We start from the raw sequence: 22,142 nt of genomic DNA, 5'->3' as shown, positions 1-22,142 counted from the left end.
AATATTACAAACAATCAAAATAAAACAATTTGACTTTAGGCAGTATTATCCAACGATATGCAGAAGTAAAATATTTACAGAAGCCATTAATATGTTGGGGGAGGGCTTCAGAATGGACCTCAGTAAGTATCAGGGAAACAGGCTGCTGTAGGAGGCATATGCAACTGTATACCATCAACATCCATTGTGTGCAGCTCACTTGTAGATGAAAATACTGCATGGCGTGCCTATGGTGCTGTAAGGGATACATCAACATTAGAATAATGCGATACAGATCGACTTTGTCTCCATGTGGACGTGCAGGTACACACACACACACACACACACACACACACACACACACACACACACACACACACACACACACACACACACACACACACACACACACACACACACACACACACACACACACACACACACACACACACACACACACACATAATAATGAGCAAGGGTGTACATATTAAATCTGCATGAAACATATTCAGATACACCATGCAGCTTAAAAATAATGTATGGCAGTCCAACAAGGTAACAAGACACAGTCGTAATCTGAGGAACACCATTCCCTGCTTCTCAAACTCAGTTGCTTCAGGATAACAAGACACAGCAGTGATCTGAGCAATGCTATTCCCCGCTTCTCAAACTCAATTGCTGGCTTCAGTCTGAAAATTCAACCGCTCCTCCTTTACTGTAGTTAAAACACACAGAGGCAAGCAATCCATATAGTGTGTGCCCCCCATCAGCCAGTGGTGGTGCTGTCAGCCTAACAACACATCACAGTAATGATATGGTAACTTGGTTAATATACAAACATGCATACTGAGCTGTACACTGCTAGCATATTTCTGATGCTGTCAGCCTAACAGCACATCTCAGTAAAGATATGGTAACTTGGTTAATATGCAAACATGCATACTGAGGTGTACACTGCTAGCATGTTTCTGAGACTTATACCTCATTCATGTATACTATTTCCTGAGCAAATATATGCTACATAACATCAACATAAGAATTCTGAACAGGGCCATGCAAGCAAGCTCTAGTTCCCTCTGTGCAGCATTGTCCAAATCAAGTTCTGCAACAAATTTGTGAGGTACATTGTTGCTGCTGCTAGAGCCATTAACAAAGAATGATAGTAGTACATTGTTATTCCTATCACTAGTCATAGTGTAAAGGGACCAGCAGTGATACACTTTGTCCAGTCCTGAATACATATTGTTCTTTTATGGTCTGTAAACAGAAGTTCATATTATTGCCACAAGCAAACTCAATTTCTAGCATATAGTTTCATCCATCAAGATGTTTCCCTATGTACTACTAATCCAGAGTGCATTTGCAATTATGGTCTTTTACTATATATATATTTTAGGTTGTATCCATGCAACCAGGTGCAAATGATATGTTGCATGCATTACTTTAGAGTGTTGTATACAATGTTTTAGTCTCTCTCTGTGGCCTAAAACATCAGATAGATGACCACCATATAGTATATAATGGGGCACTAAGTGTATGCTGGCTCCAGTCATGTGTCATCTGTGTCCACTTAGTCCCATCATGCCTCCTGTTCACAAACAGAGAGTCCTACATGGTCCAACAAACATTCTGGTGTACTGTCTGCTTAACACGCCACACTCAGCTTTTTTACAATGCAACCTAGTTGTGCTGCACAATTTCTTCTTGCAGTAGGCACACAGTTAACTTCAGGAATCATATGCCTGTAGTTCCTATACTGTGTCTGGCCACCACATTGCCTGTGGTACCAGTATTTGCTGTTTAAGAATCTGAGCATCTGTATTTAATTAATTTTATATGCACTGTGATTTATGATCATTTTTTCTCTCAGTTTCTCTCTTCTTATGTAACTACGTTTACCTTTGATGAATTTGTTAACAGCTTGTGCTTTTCTAGACCCAACTTTTCTGATTTTCTAGACCCAGGTTTTTCTGGGACCTTGAGTTATACACCTCCACCATACATTTGTCATCTTTGTTTGATGACCCACCCTTTGAATATGATGCCACTATAGTCTGTACCTAGGTACATTTTGATATTATTGTCAACTGGAGAATTTATTTATATTTATTTCATTATTTTTTTTTTGTCTACTGGGTACTTAGACCGGATGGTTTGTTTGTATTACTATCTTTACATTTTTCAGTCAGTACTCCAATTTTATGTTTTATTATAACTTTCTAGTATTTTACTGTGTTTACTTTATGGTCCTAGTCTGTGTAGAAGGGGTTGTTCTTTTTCTACTCATTTGTGTTTTTTTTTATGGATATGTAAAACTTTGCTAACAGTTAGGACTCTTTCAGGGACAGAGGGTTGGGGGCATAGGCATCACATGGTTTGAAGTCACAACAGCAGGTCTTCATGCCAATTAGGATTTCATTCAGGGCAAAGTCACATATTGATTTAAGAATACCTTGTTTCCATACTGTACTCAGGAAACTTGAATTATATCAGTGGTCTATGGATAGGAACTGCAGACCACTATTTTCATATTGGATATGGTACTGTAATGTAAAGTCCTTATGCAAAAAGATCACCATTACAGCTGACTTGCTATGAGATACTGACCTTGCATTTCTAATTGAGATTTGGCTTAATTCCAGTTTGGGTCACTCTTAGGAACATCTGGGTATCCTGGTCATTCAGCACCATTAGCTGCATTAGCACCAGTGGGGGAGAGTTATCTATTTTAAATATGAGCTAATTGATTCTAAAAGTTCCATGTGGACCCACCAACACCATGCCGTAGCATTAAGGCCTTTTACAGATTTCTTTGTTGGTTCACTGTCATTTTAGTGAAACTGTTTGGTGAGGTTACCTCAGACCTGGAGAGGTGTAGCCAATTTATTGGTTTGATCAATATAAGGTCAGGTTTTGCCATGCACTCTCCTGACTTATTTCCCATAATGTTTAGTTGGTCAGGTTCAGAAATTTATATAATATTAATAGCATTCCTGCTTGTAGCTCCCTTTCTTGACTGACTTATTTTGGAATCCAGTACAGATAATCCATAGCTGCTGGTTACTAAGCTCAACCTCTCTGTGATGGATATTTGATTGTTTTCTTGTAATTGGGGCACCCATGTAATATTTCTGAGGTTTACTCCATTAACAGAGCAAGATGAAGGGTGGAGTGCCAGTTGAGATATATTCACCTCTTGCAAGACATAGTTGGAGTTTATTTGGCCCTTATCAGACGCATCATTGAGTATAGTGCCTCCTTAGCATGTACCTTACCAGACATATGCAATAGCTGGAATGCCTACAAAGGCTCCTTACTAGGAGAATCCAGGGTATAAACACATTGTCCTATATGGATCATCATAAAGCCCTATATTTATACACTGTCTCATACAGGTTACTGAGCGGTGAGCTATGCCTGCCATGCAAGGTTTGCACATTATCAAAACAAATAACATTAGAAGCACTAGATCAGGGTTGTCCAACCTTTTCAGTTGCAAGGGCCGCATTGAGTCAACAGAAATGGTCTGGGGGCCGCATGTAAAATATATCATGTTGACGGCAAGTGAGGACCAAAAAAAAAAAAAAAAAGGTCTCACGTAGACTGAAGAGCAAAAAAAAAAAAAACATTGCAGTTACGCATTCAACAGTGGCATACAAGCAATCAAAAAGAGCTAACTAAACATGGAGCTACTTCTGTTTAATGCAGAACACAAGAAGCTCCGTGTTTAGCAATTTTTGATTGGCCCGTATGCCAGGTATATGGGCTAATCAAGAAAAAAAAAGCTAAGTGGAGGCTGGCCGGGATTTCATCCGGCAGGGCGGGACTCGGGATCAGGCTGCTGATCTCGGGACAGTCCCGCCCAAATAGGGACGTCTGGCAACCCTGCAAACGAACAAAGTCGACCCCCTGGCTGTATTGTAGGTGAATTTGAACAATGAATAAATTAATAAATGCATAATATTTGCCCTAAAATTCAATATCTCATTCTAATTATTAAAAAAACAGTTCCAGTCCCAAAACACAAGACTTTAATCTTATCACAACATTTTGTATTAATTTTGTTAAAAAACAGCCTTTAACTACACCACCACTGATTTCCAAATACAAATATTAATTTATAGGCTCAGTCTGATAGTGAAAGCTCAACTACCCACCCTTTCATGCATCTTTTTTCCAAGATGCTGTCAGTGCAGTCAATGACAATGCCAACTTTACACAGCTCCTACCACTAGTACTCAGTTATACTAATATAACATCCCATTTTCAGTTTCCATTTCATTAACTTGTGAAAACCCATTCTATTAACAGTAAAATAGCAATTTCTTAATTCCTCTGTAGACTCTATTGCTCGACATTCATCATGTTAACAAAAGCTAGAGACATCAGCTCTCCAACTTCCTATGTGATGCACACTGTAATTCAAATAGAATCCCCACTGCAAATCAGAAGATGCTCCAATTCTAGCTCATTACTTAATATGTTCCCTAAACTATCTGGATTAAATCAGGAATGCTCTTCAAACTGTCATTTAATGATTATGAAGTTTAAAAATCCTTTTACAAAACAACTTGCAAAAGGTAAAATGACTACTTGCTATCTAGAAACATACATTATCTAGTTATCAGAAATCATGGCAAGCCTGGTACTTACTGGGCAGCATGAGAAAAGCCTAGTCACAGTCACCTTCCACAAATATGCAGCTCATCGGCAGAAGGTGTATATACAAACTCAAGCCACCCCCATGAAGCTCATTATGGTTCAGGACTGTGGTGGCTGAAATGGCCAAATATGTGGAGATCGACAGTACAAACCGTCAGATCTGACAGTGTTACAGGATTAATCACATGGTTAGGTTCTAATCTAGAATCATGCAGGTTAGACTTAAACAGCAGCCTCTGTAATGTCTGTAATCAGCTCCTCCTGGAATGACATGCTGTGGCTCTTCTGATGAGCATTCTGTCATTACATCCCCCCAGTTATATTAGAACAGTTCGCTTTCCTCAAGTTCTGATTCTAACGACTTACCTGTTACTGCAGGAGATGTGTAGTCAGTGTAATAAATCCCCCTCACTCTCAATTCTTTCTTCGCCGCGATCTCAACCCTCTTCCTTCAGCTGTGTACTGCGAATGAATCTACCGACGCAAAAAAACGAGAGGATGGTGCTTTGGCGCATGCGCACACCAGCTGAAAGACGCTGGCATAAAAAAAAAAATGGGAAAAAAGTAATGTGGCGCATGCGCACAACAGCTGAAGGACGTGGATGTGAAAACACATGGAAAAAAGTAAAATTTCAACTTAAGGGTCGAGGGCCGCATGGAAGAGCTCTGAGGGCCGCATGCGGCCCGCGGGCCGCGGGTTGGACACTCTTGAGTAAGACCCTTATAAGCCTAGCTGTACAACACAGATGTGACCCACAAAATGTAATTAATATAGGGGGTGATTTACTGACTGCCTCTATCCATCAGAGACAAAGGCACCAGACCATTGGTGAATTTCTGATTACTCATCCATTGGTCCAACTTTTTTTAAATAGGGATAGGGAGGAACTCTGCTAAACATGGATGGGGAGCCTGTTCCAGAGAATGGGAATTCTCTGAGAAACATATCTGTCTCTCCAACATGTCCTATTTATGTCATAAGCAAAATGTAGGTCTCTTAATCTAGTAGTTCTGTTGCTGTTTGTTTTGCGGATGTGCAAAAGGTTCATCAAAACAGGGTCAGGGAATTCCTTGTATGCCAAGCAAAGACAACCTCTCAGAAGTCTGTATGATACAGAGTAAAGAGACATAGCTTTGAGGTGATCAGTGTAGGACATTGTGTTTACTAATTGTATTCTATTTGTAAGTAACCTTTGTGAACATTCCAGCTGCTGCATGTGTCCAGTCAGAAACATAGCGAAGAGGGTATTATACTCTGTGATAGGTCTGATGAAGGCTGAATTCTGTGGTATGATGACCTCTCTGGAGTCTGGATCTAGATGCCATGCAGTGGGTGTGTTAACCTTTGCAGTGGGTGGGCTCCCTAACTTTATGGCAAATCAACTTTGAGGTGCTCACTACTAACATCTAGGGAAGAGAAGGATCCAGTCAGGGCCACAGGGCATGGCACCAGGAGTTATGTGCTCGCCAGTCAGTCAGCTATCCTAGTCCTATCACCTCTCACAGCATGCTAATATATATGCATTTCTGCTGAACAGGTAATGAGAAATAGCTTGAGGACATCCCTGCTTTGGGCCATTAACAGTATCCCTAGCCCTCCCTCATGCTCAGCCTGGTGAACTGTTTCTCTAGGGGCTTTGGCTTCCACCATATCTCAGTGAGAACTATATTCAGCATGCTCCCTCACTCCTAGGGTAGAGACACCTATCGCCCTTGCCTGTGCCATCAGCTGACTAAGCTGCTAATTGAACAGGGGCCTTCTAAGCTGTAGGCAAGGATTTATCGCTTAATCACCACCAATGAAGCTCCTCTATGCCATAAGGAAAGCTATGTGTTGCAAATGAAAATACATATTATAACGAATATGTAATTCCTAGCAATGAACTATGCAAAAGTTTAAAGAAAATGGAGGAAACACCCAGCTTGCAGAACATGTCAAAATCATACCAAGGAATAGAGAAACGATGTCATGAAGCCTTAATAAACTCCTTTACAATTCCACATGAGAGGTCTACATGTGAATTGATAGAAACCTGTGACTAAGCTTGCAGCTAGAGAAAAGCCAAAACCTTTTAACTTGCAAAAATTGTGACAATTATATAAATGTAAATTTTCAACCTGCAGGGGTGGTATGAGAACCTTCAAAACATTCTCATTGAATTTAATATATGTTTCTGTCATGTCACAAATGCATGACAAGATATTTCAGCTATTACTGCATAAAGTTGCTAGTTACACTCCAAAAGTAACTTAGCAAATAATAAACTGAGGCCCAGCCTGTGTTTACTAAAACCACTTAATTAAATTTATAAATTCCAAAGCGGTGTAGAAAAAAAGACCAACAAACAAAAGAACTGTTCTACTGGAAAACCCACTTGAAATGAATCTCAGATGCTGTTTTAGATTGAAGCGCTTTTCATTCCTTAATTAATACAAATACAAAGAACTTCCTCAGAATCTAAAACAAGAGTGTCCAACCCGCGGCCCGCGGGCCGCATGCGGCCCTCAGAGCTCTTCCATGCGGCCCTCGACCCTTAAGTTGAAATTTTACTTTTTTCCATGTGTTTTCACATCCACGTCCTTCAGCTGTTGTGCGCATGCGCCACATTACTTTTTTCCCATTTTTTTTTTTATGCCAGCGTCTTTCAGCTGGTGTGCGCATGCGCCAAAGCACCATCCTCTCGTTTTTTTGCGTCGGTAGATTCATTCGCAGTACACAGCTGAAGGAAGAGGGTTGAGATCGCGGCGAAGAAAGAATTGAGAGTGAGGGGGATTTATTACACTGACTACACATCTCCTGCAGTAACAGGTAAGTCGTTAGAATCAGAACTTGAGGAAAGCGAACTGTTCTAATATAACTGGGGGGATGTAATGACAGAATGCTCATCAGAAGAGCCACAGCATGTCATTCCAGGAGGAGCTGATTACAGACATTACAGAGGCTGCTGTTTAAGTCTAACCTGCATGATTCTAGATTAGAACCTAACCATGTGATTAATCCTGTAACACTGTCAGATCTGACGGTTTGTACTGTCGATCTCCACATATTTGGCCATTTCAGCCACCACAGTCCTGAACCATAATGAGCTTCATGGGGGTGGCTTGGAGTTTGTATATACACCTTCTGCCGATGAGCTGCATATTTGTGGAAGGTGACTGTGACTAGGCTTTTCTCATGCTGCCCAGTAAGTACCAGGCTTGCCATGATTTCTGATAACTAGATAATGTATGTTTCTAGATAGCAAGTAGTCATTTTACCTTTTGCAAGTTGTTTTGTAAAAGGATTTTTAAACTTCATAATCATTAAATGACAGTTTGAAGAGCATTCCTGATTTAATCCAGATAGTTTAGGGAACATATTAAGTAATGAGCTAGAATTGGAGCATCTTCTGATTTGCAGTGGGGATTCTATTTGAATTACAGTGTGCATCACATAGGAAGTTGGAGAGCTGATGTCTCTAGCTTTTGTTAACATGATGAATGTCGAGCAATAGAGTCTACAGAGGAATTAAGAAATTGCTATTTTACTGTTAATAGAATGGGTTTTCACAAGTTAATGAAATGGAAACTGAAAATGGGATGTTATATTAGTATAACTGAGTACTAGTGGTAGGAGCTGTGTAAAGTTGGCATTGTCATTGACTGCACTGACAGCATCTTGGAAAAAGATGCATGAAAGGGTGGGTAGTTGAGCTTTCACTATCAGACTGAGCCTATAAATTAATATTTGTATTTGGAAATCAGTGGTGGTGTAGTTAAAGGCTGTTTTTTAACAAAATTAATACAAAATGTTGTGATAAGATTAAAGTCTTGTGTTTTGGGACTGGAACTGTTTTTTTAATAATTAGAATGAGATATTGAATTTTAGGGCAAATATTATGCATTTATTAATTTATTCATTGTTCAAATTCACCTACAATACAGCCAGGGGGTCGACTTTGTTCGTTTGCAGGGTTGCCAGACGTCCCTATTTGGGCGGGACTGTCCCGAGATCAGCAGCCTGATCCCGAGTCCCGCCCTGCCGGATGAAATCCCGGCCAGCCTCCACTTAGCTTTTTTTTTCTTGATTAGCCCATATACCTGGCATACGGGCCAATCAAAAATTGCTAAACACGGAGCTTCTTGTGTTCTGCATTAAACAGAAGTAGCTCCATGTTTAGTTAGCTCTTTTTGATTGCTTGTATGCCACTGTTGAATGCGTAACTGCAATGTTTTTTTTTTTTTTGCTCTTCAGTCTACGTGAGACCTTTTTTTTTTTTTTTTTTTTTTTTTTTTTGGTCCTCACTTGCCGTCAACATGATATATTTTACATGCGGCCCCCAGACCATTTCTGTTGACTCAATGCGGCCTTTGCAACTGAAAAGGTTGGACAACCCTGATCTAAAACATGAAATACACTAAGCTGTTTTAAAATGGTGCTAAAAAATCACATGATTGATGAACAACCAATAAAATTCCAATTAAAAGAAATTGTTCTCTTGAAGAAACAGTGCTGAAACTTGCAAAAAAGTAACTATATATACAATTCAAATAACACTTAGTTCCTGTGATGAATAATTTAAATAGTAAAATCATATAAATGTTGAATTAAAATAGTTAAAGCTTCTGGACTAAAAGAAAACACTTGATGTTGACAGATTCATTGAGTCCAGGTGTTTTATCAGCTCTCAGTTTAATCTGCCACAATGATTCATGGCATTCTAAAAGGACTTTAAAGTTCCCAGAGAAATTGTCATAGTTAACTGAATCTAATACAAAAAAGAAAACTTTTTGGAGTCTAAACAGGTCAACGAGTGCTTAGCTAAAGCATTAAAATTGAAAGCTGATAAAACACCTGGCCTCAATGAATCTGTCAACATCAAGTGTTTTCGTTTAGCCCAGAAGCTTTAACTATTTTAATTCACTATTTTAATTCAGATGGCCACCTCTGCAATTATTACATTGATAATACACCGCTAAGAATAGATCCAATAGTCAGGGGTTTGGGAACCCATGTAGACAGTGATTGGCCTTTGATCATAATATGTCTAGAGCATTAAGGAAATCAATCCATGTTGCAAAACTTATAAGAAATGGTATGGCGTCCATGTACAAAGATGTCATTATTCTGTTGTGACCTGCTCTAATAAGACCACTCACTGAGTACATTGCACTCTTCGGTATGTGTCTGACAAGGCATATGCAACAAGTGGAATGAATACAGAGGTTTCTCAAAAAGAGAATACATGGTCCCACACAGACCACCTCAAAGCATTGTCCTTATACTCGGTCGCCTATAGGCTGCTGCAAAATTACCAATGCCAGGCCAACAAAGTATCCTCTGATGGATGAAGTCTTAATGGACTTTGAAACCCTCGATCCAGGGACATAAAACATAGCCTACAATATAAACAGGACATACTAGAGGTGCAGGTATGTGCCTCATAGGCTGCCCCTTCTCTCAAACAGGCTTCCTAAACATGTGAAGCAAAGTTTTTACCTTCACTTATTCAAGCAAAACTTGGATCAGTGAATGGGGAATCATGAATTTATCCCTGGTCTGGCAACTATGTCTTTATCAGAGAGAGTAAGCTTGTAAGTGCTTGACCGCTCAATCCTAAATTATATCCCACATATAACTTATGGGGTCAGTACTTAATATTTCTGGGAAGCATATCTAGACTTAAAAAGGCCTTTTAGGGTCATTAGCCTAGTACTGCCTTATGGTCGTGTGATCCTCATCCATCTTTCCTCTCACTCAGGTTATCTATTTCAACCTCTGCCACATCTAATGCATGATCCAACCACTTTATCTTTGCTGACACCTCTGCCTATTTCCCTGGTGTTACCTCTCAAACTTATCTTTTCTCCTTGTTCTTCCTGCACACTGCTGTATAATTATTATTTCTAGAACAATTTACTTAAATAATTTCTCTCACTCTAACCTCACCATTTAAAAGCATGTTCTCACAAATGTCTTTCTCTTTTCTTTCCTTCCACTTCCTTTGATTTGAACTGTTGCACTCATGCATTAAAATTTAACAAGTTTCATATACAGGATCAAATTCTGTTTGTTGTCACAACTGTGTTCTGAGTTTAATAGGCATCATGTAGAATCCTAGGTAAAATTCTGTTTGTTGTCACTAATGTAAAAATCAAACTTTTGCTAAGACCCCTAAAATGTAAGGTCTGGTTATGACGCAGAACACCTTTGTGCACACTGTTTAACCAGTTCACTATCTAACTCATAAGGTGTATATGTGAAATACAAAAAGCCCAATTCCACATGTTTATTTTTATATATTTTGCACAGTAAGAAATGTATTTACATATTTTAAATGTGATATCATTAGATTAACCACTAAAAACTGGAATGCATAACTGTTGCCTGAATATTTTATAAGCTCATCATGGGCAATACACATTCGTTTTATGGTCTAAGAGTAAATTCGGTCATCTCTATCTTTAAAATATTACATTTTTTAGGGTATTATCTTTCTGTCAAGGCCTGAAGAATTTGATTGGCTGTTTTAGGATGTGTCTCAAAAAATGTGTTGAAGATCTAAGCAATATGTCGAAAAAAATATCCTGCTGTATGTATAAGCTCAAATGCTTTAAAAGGTCATCAACCGCATTCTCAAGTTCTTCTACAGCTCAATATAGAAGAGTTACATGCATGTTTGGTCCAAAGGGAATTTCAGCATCTTATCATTTTTACATAATTGGCTTAAAGTGGTGCCAACTGGGATGAAGAGTCTTTGGGTGTGGAGAACCAAGGCACATTTTTGACCTCCCTAGTATCCATGTGCTCTCCCCCATCTCATTTTGCAGACTAAAATCAGACTCTCCAATGTTGCTTAGTGGGAGTGCCTGAGGTGAGGAGGTACTGTTACATCTGGCTAATACTGGAGTAATCACATCCAGTGCTAGACAACTGCAGGAGTTCTCTTCAGTCATAATATTCAGTAACAGACTGATGGCACATCTAAAGAAATTCTACATACTTAAATTATAATTTCCTAATACATAAATCCATTCCATATCATCAATGCAGGTCAGTGGGTATAAAGTGAATGGGCTGGACTGGAGAAAAGCAAGAAGAGCAAAAGCTCTAGCATATGTGAGTCTTAAAAACAAGAAAACACTGTGCTAAGTCACACCAGCATATGTGAGTATTAAAAACAAGAAAACACTGTGCTAAGTCACACCAGCATATGTGAGTATTAAAAACAAGAAAACACTGTGCTAAGTCACACCAGCATATGTGAGTATTAAAACAAGAAAACACTGTGCTAAGTCACACCAGCATATGTGAGTATTAAAAACAAGAAAACACTGTGCTAAGTCACACCAGCATATGTGAGTATTAATAACAAGAAAACACTGTGCTAAGTCACACCAGCATATGTGAGTATTAAAAACAAGAAAACACTGTGCTAAGTCACACCAGCATATGTGAGTATTAAAAACAAGAAAACACTGTGCTAAGTCACACCAGCATATGTGAGTATTAAAAACAAGAAAACACTGTGCTAAGTCACACCAGCATATGTGAGTATTAAAACAAGAAAACACTGTGCTAAGTCACACCAGCATATGTGAGTATTAAAACAAGAAAACACTGTGCTAAGTCACACCAGCATATGTGAGTATTAAAACAAGAAAACACTGTGCTAAGTCACACCAGCATATGTGAGTATTAAAACAAGAAAACACTGTGCTAAGTCACACCAGCATATGTGAGTATTAAAAACAGGAAAACACTGTGCTAAGTCACACCAGCATATGTGAGTATTAAGAACAAGAAAACACTGTGCTAAGTCACACCAGCATATGTGAGTATTAAAAACAAGAAAACACTGTGCTAAGTCACACCAGCATATGTGAGTATTAATAACAAGAAAACACTGTGCTAAGTCACACCAGCATATGTGAGTATTAAAACAAGAAAACACTGTGCTAAGTCACACCAGCATATGTGAGTATTAAAAACAAGAAAACACTGTGCTAAGTCACACCAGCATATGTGAGTATTAAAAACAAGAAAACACTGTGCTAAGTCACACCAGCATGTGTGAGTATTAAAAACAAGAAAACACTGTGCTAAGTCACACCAGCATATGTGAGTATTAAAAACAAGAAAACACTGTGCTAAGTCACACCAGCATATGTGAGTATTAATAACAAGAAAACACTGTGCTAAGTCACACCAGCATATGTGAGTATTAAAAACAAGAAAACACTGTGCTAAGTCACACCAGCATATGTGAGTATTAAAAACAAGAAAACACTGTGCTAAGTCACACCAGCATATGTGAGTATTAAAAACAAGAAAACACTGTGCTAAGTAACACCAGCATATGTGAGTATTAAAAACAAGAAAACACTGTGCTAAGTCACACCAGCATATGTGAGCATTAAAAACAAGAAAACACTGTGCTAAGTCACACCATCATATGTGAGTATTAAAAACAGGAAAACACTGTGCTAAGTCACACCAACATATGTGAGTATTAAAAACAAGAAAACACTGTGCTAGGTCACACCAGCATATGTGAGTATTAAAAACAAGAAAACACTGTGCTAAGTCACACCAGCATATGTGAGTATTAAAAACAGGAAAACACTGTGCTAAGTCACACCAGTGGACTGTAAACCATAGAGTCATAGGACAAAGAAGCAACTACTTCAAATAATTTTTTAGCACTTTTGTTCATTCATTTTATTACAGAACTTCATCAGAACAACATCTCCAAGCCACTCAACTTATATACACACCCATATCATGTCAATTAATCTGCTATCCAATCATTAAACATTGTTCTAGTAAAACAGGTATTTTTCTAAAACATATACAGCAAAATACATTCACAAAATATTTAATAAAATATGTTCATTAAACATTTTGAAGGGCTTACAAAGGGATAAAAAACAATACTTGCACTTGACAACAATACTCAAATAGGTCACAAAACTAATCACAACTTCCCTGCTCTCATTCGTAAAATACTGTTAAATGAAACTTTGTCATTGACACCAAGAAAGTGGGTGGCATTCAGTTTAAGCTGCCAGATAAGCTCCCTTTTCTCTGGGAGTGCTTCACAATCCCCTCCCATAATGTTCTGTGGGACCATTTCCAAAATTAATTTTTTTTTAATTCTTACAATCTATACTATGATTATACAACGTATTTCTACCAGCTTTTTTCTTCATGGCGTACACATGTTCATAAATCCTTTTCCTCAAAGCTCTTTCAGTTTTTCCTACCTAATATGTATCGCATGTTAGGCATTGGGCCAAATAAACCAACCCCTCAGTATTACAATTAAACCTATCACTACCTTTTAACACCTAGGGCAGAAGGCAAATGTGATGTCCGTGCCTTCATAAATGTACTGGCACTGTGAACATGCTCTACATTTGGACATTCTAACCTTCCATTATGAAAATACCCTTTATCTCAAACATATTTTTCAAATTTCTTCCTTTCTTATACACAAACTTGATTGATCACTGAACTTTTTTAACAAACCAGTGCATCCAAACCCTCCATCCCAGTTCTTTCTAATAATATCTTGCAATCGTGGATTCATACCATTGTGAGTTAAAACCATAGCCAAACTTAGATCACCACAACCTTCATTGTCTTTTCTTTTCCCAACAGAAAATCCCCCATTTAAAATAGGTTTAAATTGCCCTTATCTTTCTCTAAACTTGACCTATAACTTCATCCACTAACAATTCTGGGTACGCTATTTCCAAAAACATCCCCCCAACTTCTTAAACTCCACCAATAATTCATGATCATCAGAAACCATTCTAGAAATACGCACAAATTAATCTTTAATAAGGTTATGTTTTTGCTAAAGGGGGTGGGCACTTTCAAAGTGCAAATAACTATTACACCACGTCTCCTTCCTAAAAATATTAGACACCGATTTTCTATTATTCACATCCTTGGATAAAGTAAAATTTAAAAAATTAATCTTGCTATTATCAAAATTCATTGTAAATTTCAAGAACTCCACAGTATTATATAAATACCTATAAAATTCTTACAATGTGCCATTAGACTCTTTCTAATTAATGAGTACATCATCCAAAAACCTATAATAAGGTACTACATTGTCATAAAATTCACATTTGAATACATTATTCATTTCCCAGTACCACAAAATAATATTAGCAAAAACGGGGGCAGCTGCTGCACTCATTGCCACCCCTAACAAAAGTCTGATTTATTGGAACATTAACTTTGTATGCATTTACAATATTAACACCGAAATGAGTAATATTACAATCATTTTTATACAAAAATAAAAATTATGTTATGATTTTCAGTCTCATACACATTAAATTTGTTTTACTATTTTTCACTCACAGCAGCTGCTAAGCCATCAGTCACAATTCCCTGCAACTTTCATTTTCAGCTCAAAATGTCTTCATTCAAATTTAAAACTGCATGTTGACTTTTCTGAGAACTAGAAACTAGAAGTCAAAAACCTGAACTGCATCTCATTGTAAATGGCTTGCATAGAAGGCAGAGAATGTCCAGTGTGCATTGTTCTTTCATATCACAGGCAAGGAAGTAACAACGGTATTTCACACGTTTAGTCTTAAGGAAGAGGAGGGAAATATGTTGGAAGCCCTGAAAGAAGGATGCTTAGGCAAAGCCCCCCCTGCACCACCTTACTAATGCCTACTAACCTTAAACCTGCCTCTACCCTAACCCTAACCCTGCACCATTCCTTTGAAAACCCATTTCTGTAACACTACCAATATTCAGGCAAATTATTTTTGAATTTTGGTGAGGTTTTGGTAAAAAGAAAATGTCATTTCCAGTTTCTTTTTGATATATGTATATATATATATATATATATATATATATATATATATATATATATATATATATATTGCTGTGTTCTCATTGTATTGATTTTTGAAATGCTTGAATCAATCACTTCAATGTGAATGATTTTGCATTTTAATAACTCAACATATACTCATACATATATATATATATATATATATATATATATATATATATAAAACATATACTCATATATATATATATATATATATATATATATATATATATATATATAATACATACCTACATAGGGCGTACAACAAAGGATCAAAATGCACAGACATTAAAACACAATTTGATTGATGCCTACATCTTGAAAAAAAAATACTTATCAAAAATAATAATAAAAAAAAAAATCATAAAGAAAAAAAGTTTCTTGTGCTATCCTCTAAGAATAACCCTGCCACTCCATTCAGAGCAAACTTTCTGAATAATGGTAGTGTTAAGGAGAAGTTTTTTTTTAGGGTAAGCTGTAGATTTGTAGTCAAGGGCAGGATTAGGATTTTCAGCCATTAGTAATGGTGGGCAGGAGGCTTTGCTTTCTGCTGAGATGAAAAAAATCATTAGTAGTGGGGCATCATGGAGACTGGGCTAGCCCTGGGACCACACCAGTTTCACTTTTTCTAAAAGCAACATTGCAGTAAACCTCTAGGAACACTTGCACCTTTTGCTGTTTATATAAAGATATGCAACAGGACTGATTAACAAATATGGGTAGAAAGAATGGAGAGGTACCTCACAAGTGTGGAGGAAATATTTAAAACACAGTGGTATAAATGCAGTGTAAAAACTGCAAAATAATATATCTGGGAAATAGCTTGCAAAAGGATTACCTATCTGGACGGACAGTAGTAGAAGGAATAAAAATATAAAGGGACCTGAGATTTTCATGTCATGTCATCTGAAGGGAAGCAAGCAGTATGACAAAATGAGAAAAAAGGTAGTTAGAATACCGAAATGCATAGGCGAGGTGTCCCAATTTCAACAACTACTATCTCCTATGCAGACAAATGGTAGGACCAGTGAATAGTGTATGCAGTTCTGAAGACCTTATTTCTCTCAGTACACAGTAGGGCAACAAAAGTGCTGAATGCTCTTCAGTAGGAGCCATATAAGGAAAGAAAGATTATTGCAGCTTAATATGTGCATTCTTCAAGAAAGGTGGCAGGGGGGGGGATATGAGTGAAACATTAATCCACAGAGTTCATCTAGGTACACACTCTATGGATACAAGGTGAAAGGTGCAGGGGAAATAGAAAGAAACATTTTCACAGAAAGAGCAGTAAATAGTTGCAAGCAGGGTAAAAGACATAGATTGTTTAAATATAATCTGCAGTTTACAAGGTGGTTAGGGAAATGGGGCAAATAGGATGGCTAAAATGCCTCTACTTGGCATCAAAATCCATGTTTTTGTGAGAAATGCACACACTAAGTTCAGATTTTAGCACATCTGAGAATAAACAGGAGAATTTAAATGTTGGAGCAAAAGTTAACTAGATTCTGGAGTTACTGGATGGGAGGTCTCAGAAAAATGTTATGTCAAAATATGTCAGATTAACAAGTAAAGATACACACTGTGGCCAGTCTTTTTTATAAAGTCAATGAAGATTTTCAGGAGCTGTAAGTGATGAATGATTGCTATCTCCATCTAATGAAGCGCTGCTGTAGAACAAACACAGCACATGATGTTCAGATTAGTGATCTCACCTCTGTAAACAGGAGGAAAGGTCAGATGACTAATATTTTTAAACTCCGACTAATAATATAAAATCAAGATTATAAACATTATGACGCAACACTTCAGCAGTTTAGGATGTACCCCCTTTAAGCAGAAGAGGACAATGATGTAATGGAAGCTTTCTAATCTCCAAGAGTATCAGCATGATGCAGACAGAGGGCTTCTCTCTTAGAGTGACGCTAGACCTGTACTACCTGCACCTCAGGAGCGATAGTTTCAGGAGTAAATCGGACGTGTTTTTTTTTTATTTCACACTGAATGGCAATAAAACCTTGGAACAGTTACTGTATGTGGAGATTATCAGGAGATTCAGATTGTTATATGACAATGACTAAAGGATGATATTATTGCGAATGTAAAATATTATTCAAGTATAACCTAGTATATTACTAGGTAACCTCTATATCTCACCAGTGGCTGTACTCTGACATCCCCCAGGTTGTAACCTTATTGATTCATGGAGAGTGAGCCCATCTATTCCACAGAAAAATTTTATTTTTGCTGCCTCTAGCTATGATTTCTTCTTTTGGTCACTACCAAAAGCTCATGACTATAATCATAAAGTAGTTAAATAAGTGTTGTATCACACAGAAGCCTTTACACAAGACATAAGATATTCAGGGTGTCTAGTGAATGAAAATTTAGTTTGCATCACAGAGGGTACTGCCATTAAAGTCAGAATTTCTCCAGATAGGTTATAAGTGCTTAGCATCATAATAATATGGCAGCCAAGCTAAGGTTGCAGGCTTTGTGACCCTGAAAAGAGTTTTTACTGAATGAAGTAAATGAGAGCTCTCAGAGGCGATCCCTGAACAGTGGCTCGTTTTATAACATATGTCGAGGTTAAACATGGCACAATGAGGTTTAAAAAGTGTATTCGTGGTTCTAACAGTTTGTGCCTTTAAAGTCAGCACAGTGGACATGTGACATTTATATATATAGATGAAAAAAATTAATACTTTAACCTCAGGTATAAATATTGACAGTATCTGTTATTGCCACATATGCTAGCTAATGCTGTCCTGAAGGGAATACTTAGACTGTATGGGCTGTAATTTATACTACTGTGTTACTGTTACTGCAATACTGGCGTTCTGCTAAGGAAATACTCTATTACATATACTTAATAAGCAATTGTCTAAGACTCAGACCCAGCCTTAAAAATCCACGAGCTGGTTGAAATTAAACTCCCTAAAAAATGGATGCGTCAGTGATGAAAGGGTTAAAGGGCAGAACAGGCTTTGAGGTTCTATATTAAATTGTTGAAACGGCATTACAGCAAATGCCGTTTCGCTGACACGTAAAGAGCGAAATGCTCAAACAGTGAAAGCCCAGGTCAGTGATTTTTTTCCTAGGGAAAAAAAATTGCGTGGCCTGAGCTGTGACATTGCCCTTTACCCCACTGTAGTGCGATCTTAGAATTAGTATATTTAGTTATGGGGGTGTGGGGGGCACAGCCTTCCACAGTGGTGGTGTGGGGGGCTAAAGCCCCCACTTTAAAATGTTTTAACTGGTGTGTTTTGTTTTGTTGGTCTACCGATTTTTTTTTCCCTAGGAAAAAAAAACAGTGACCTGGGGTTTCGGTTTTTACATGTCCGCAAAATGGCATTCGCTGCAATGCCATTTTGACAATTTAATATAGACCCAGCTTTGATGGAGTAGAAAAAGGGTGGTTGCTAATGTTGCATCCTAGGTATTGCCTTCCACAGCAGTGAAGAATCTGTCTGTTCTTCTGGGTAATGATTGGCTGATGCAATATGCTTCCACCGTGTCAGCTGTCCATTGCAACTTTTACTGTCTATAGAGAAGATGGTGAGGTTTGTGATCCTTGCGAAGGTACCCTCTCAGACATTCAAGAACACACGCATCTGTCATTGCAAGGTTCAGCTGTTATATCATATGATGTCTTGAGAGCAGTGGAGGAAAATAATAAGCACTGTTGCGTGTGATACAAAATGTATGTCCAACTACATCTACATCCAAACAAATTGTCATCTGTTGCCAGTATTTTGTTAACTGACTGATGAGTTCTGTACTGTTTTAAAAAGATTCTTTGACTTGCTGGTGTGAGGTTTCTTAGTAGTCTTATACATTCTCAGGCTGCTACCACCTTGTCTTTAGTCTTGGTAGACTTCATGGAGGGCAGTATTTATCTGGGGACTAAGCAATGGGAAAACTAAATAGCTTCACTATTATACATACTCCATCAGTGTTGGATTTGTGAGTGCCTTGCAGGTCAGGCATAGGTCACTCCTTAATAGTTGGTAAGAGACAGAGTAAAGGGGATAGAGCTTTTAGTCTATCTACATAGGACATATTGTTTATAGCCTGTATTTTCTTTGTGAGGAACCTCTGAGATCACTCCAGATGCTGTAAGTGCCTATTCAAGTGCATGCCAAATGGTGCATTGTACTTAATTATTGGTCTAATGAGGGCTGAATTCAGCAGGACTATAATTTCTTGGATCTGGATGCCATCCCTTTACTTATAAGTTGTGTCACACAGAAGGACTTCCTCACCACTGTGGGCACATGGAGGTCAAAGTTCAGGCTATTATCTATCTGTGTACCTAGATCTCTCACCTTTGAGTCTACACTTAGGGGTGTGCTATTGTTGTTGTAATTTGCAGGGGTATTTGACTTCTCAAAGGGCAAGATAATGCATTTTTTCACATTTAGTTTTATTCCATGGTTCTGGCACCAATCAGTTGCCTAATCCAGACCCTCCTGAAGGATATCTATATCACTGAAGGATTCAATAATTGCCCTCAACTTGCAGTTGTCAGCAAACATTGTCATCCAGAGGCCTTTCACATTAGCCTTGACTTCATAGAAGTATATTCTGAACAGGAGTGGTCCCAGTACTGCACTCTGTGGCACACCACTAGTAAGTGGTTTCTTGCATGCTCTAGATTCACCCACTTTAACCACATGTGCCCTGTCCTTGAGCCAATTGGCTATCCATCTGGTGATGTAGGGATTTATGCCCAGTTTTGTGAGTTTATTTATATACCTGGTGGTATGTACTGTTTTATCTTCATCCTTAGCTTTAGTATCTTTCTCAAAGAAAAAAGCCAAACTAGTCATGACCTGCCCTTGACAAAGCCACATTGGGTTGAGTCCAGAGTCCAGAGTTTGGAGTTTTCCTATTTCTTTATGTAACAGGTACATAATTATTCTTTCCATGGCCTCACATATAAGATTAGTCAAACTTATGGGTCTGTAATTTCCTGGGTCAGTAGATGGTCCCCCTTTATGCAGAGGGATGACTGTTGCTGTCCTCCACTCTACTGGATAAAGCCATTCTGGAGGCTATGGTTAAACAGATATCCAAATGGGAGTGATAAGTCCTAATTTAACCTGTTTAAGAAGTAACTGGTATATTGTCAGGCCCCCTTGAAGCCATGTTTTTAGCTTTAGAGAGTGCAGTAGCAACCTCTTCTTTAGTGATATTTGGTGGTGGATTAGTGGAGGGTATTTCTTTGGGTAGAGCTGGGGAGGTGAAATTTGAGCTGATTTTGTTGGCCATCAGATTTTCTATATCTTCTGGCTGAGTATAGGTGATGCCATCTACAACTAATTCCGCACATTGTTGGGTGTAGCCCTTAAGACTGAGGACACAACCGAAAAATGCCTTATGGTTATCCTTAGCTTTAAAGGCTAATTTACCTTAAAGTCTGCTTGCAGACACTTGAGTAGATCCCTGACTTCTTGATTTGCATTTTTAGACTAATGAGGGACTTTTTGCTCTGTGCTGCATATTCCTTCTTCTCGACAGGATTTTTCCTTTCTTTTATTGTGCAACATATTAATACCAGGGATCCACCAGGGTGGCTTGTTTTTGCTTTTTTGAGGGGGCTATTATACAATTCCATTGTACTGTAGTGCTCCTCTTGTATTTTGTTCACTGAAATGAAAACAGACCTGTAGCTTATATACACTGCACATGCAAATGTCCCTTAAAAATACCTGTCTGTGTATTAACATTCAATACATTACACTGATCACTGGAAATTAACATTATCTACATATACTAGGAATGTCATGGATTATTTAAATCAAAACCAAACTTTCTGAACATATTTAAAACTGTTTTTATTAATGAAACATTCCAGTCTTTAGAATCAGTCTTCAGTCTGCAACATTCCATGAGTCTGTCTCATTTCTTCCAGTGTCTTCCATATGTAGAGAGTTTAACAAAACTATTTGCACTGGGTATCTGGTTGAAGACTCTGAGACAGTTCCAGCTACACTAGAGATTCACTAGAAACATGACTTGTGGAGTCACTTTCACCACATTTTCCGTGGTCTGTTTTCTACAACATGACTGGTTGTGATATTTGGCTTTTATAAATGTGGCTTCTGCTATACTATATATATATATATATATATATATATATATATATATATATATATATATATATATATATATATATTTCACTGACACTGTGGCCATACAAGTTTTCTCATTCAGTTTAATTTCAGTTATTCAAGGTTAGTAAATATAAATGTTAACGTCATTGAAGGATAGTTGAAGTAATGTGAAAGTGCTGGGTGATGTACAGGCATGCTTCACAAACCATTTCTTTTTAAATGTGTTAAATTCCAGACTGTTTAGGATAGAGGGAAGATGACTGCTGTATATTTTGATTTTGCTATGATGCCAATGATATTATTTGTAATCAGGTTATCACTGTTTTCTCCATGACTGTGTTGAATTTTATTCATACAGAAAAATATTTTAAGTCCATTTTGTTTGAGAGGGGGTATTTGGCATGTTATAATCAAATTGCTGTTTAATATTGATCTGTTCATCACATAGTCCTACTTTCACTTGTATACTGTCTTTAAAAAAAGGGTGCCTGGGAATTACTAGCCTCACAGGAAATAAAAAGTCATCAGCTTACTTACAGTA

Source organism: Protopterus annectens, chromosome 6.part1 (assembly GCF_019279795.1).
Source record: "Protopterus annectens isolate FY-2018-M chromosome 6.part1, PAN1.0, whole genome shotgun sequence".
Taxonomy (NCBI): domain Eukaryota; kingdom Metazoa; phylum Chordata; order Ceratodontiformes; family Protopteridae; genus Protopterus; species Protopterus annectens.
The sequence above is the reverse complement of the archived record's forward strand: the minus strand, read 5'-3'. Positions refer to the sequence as shown.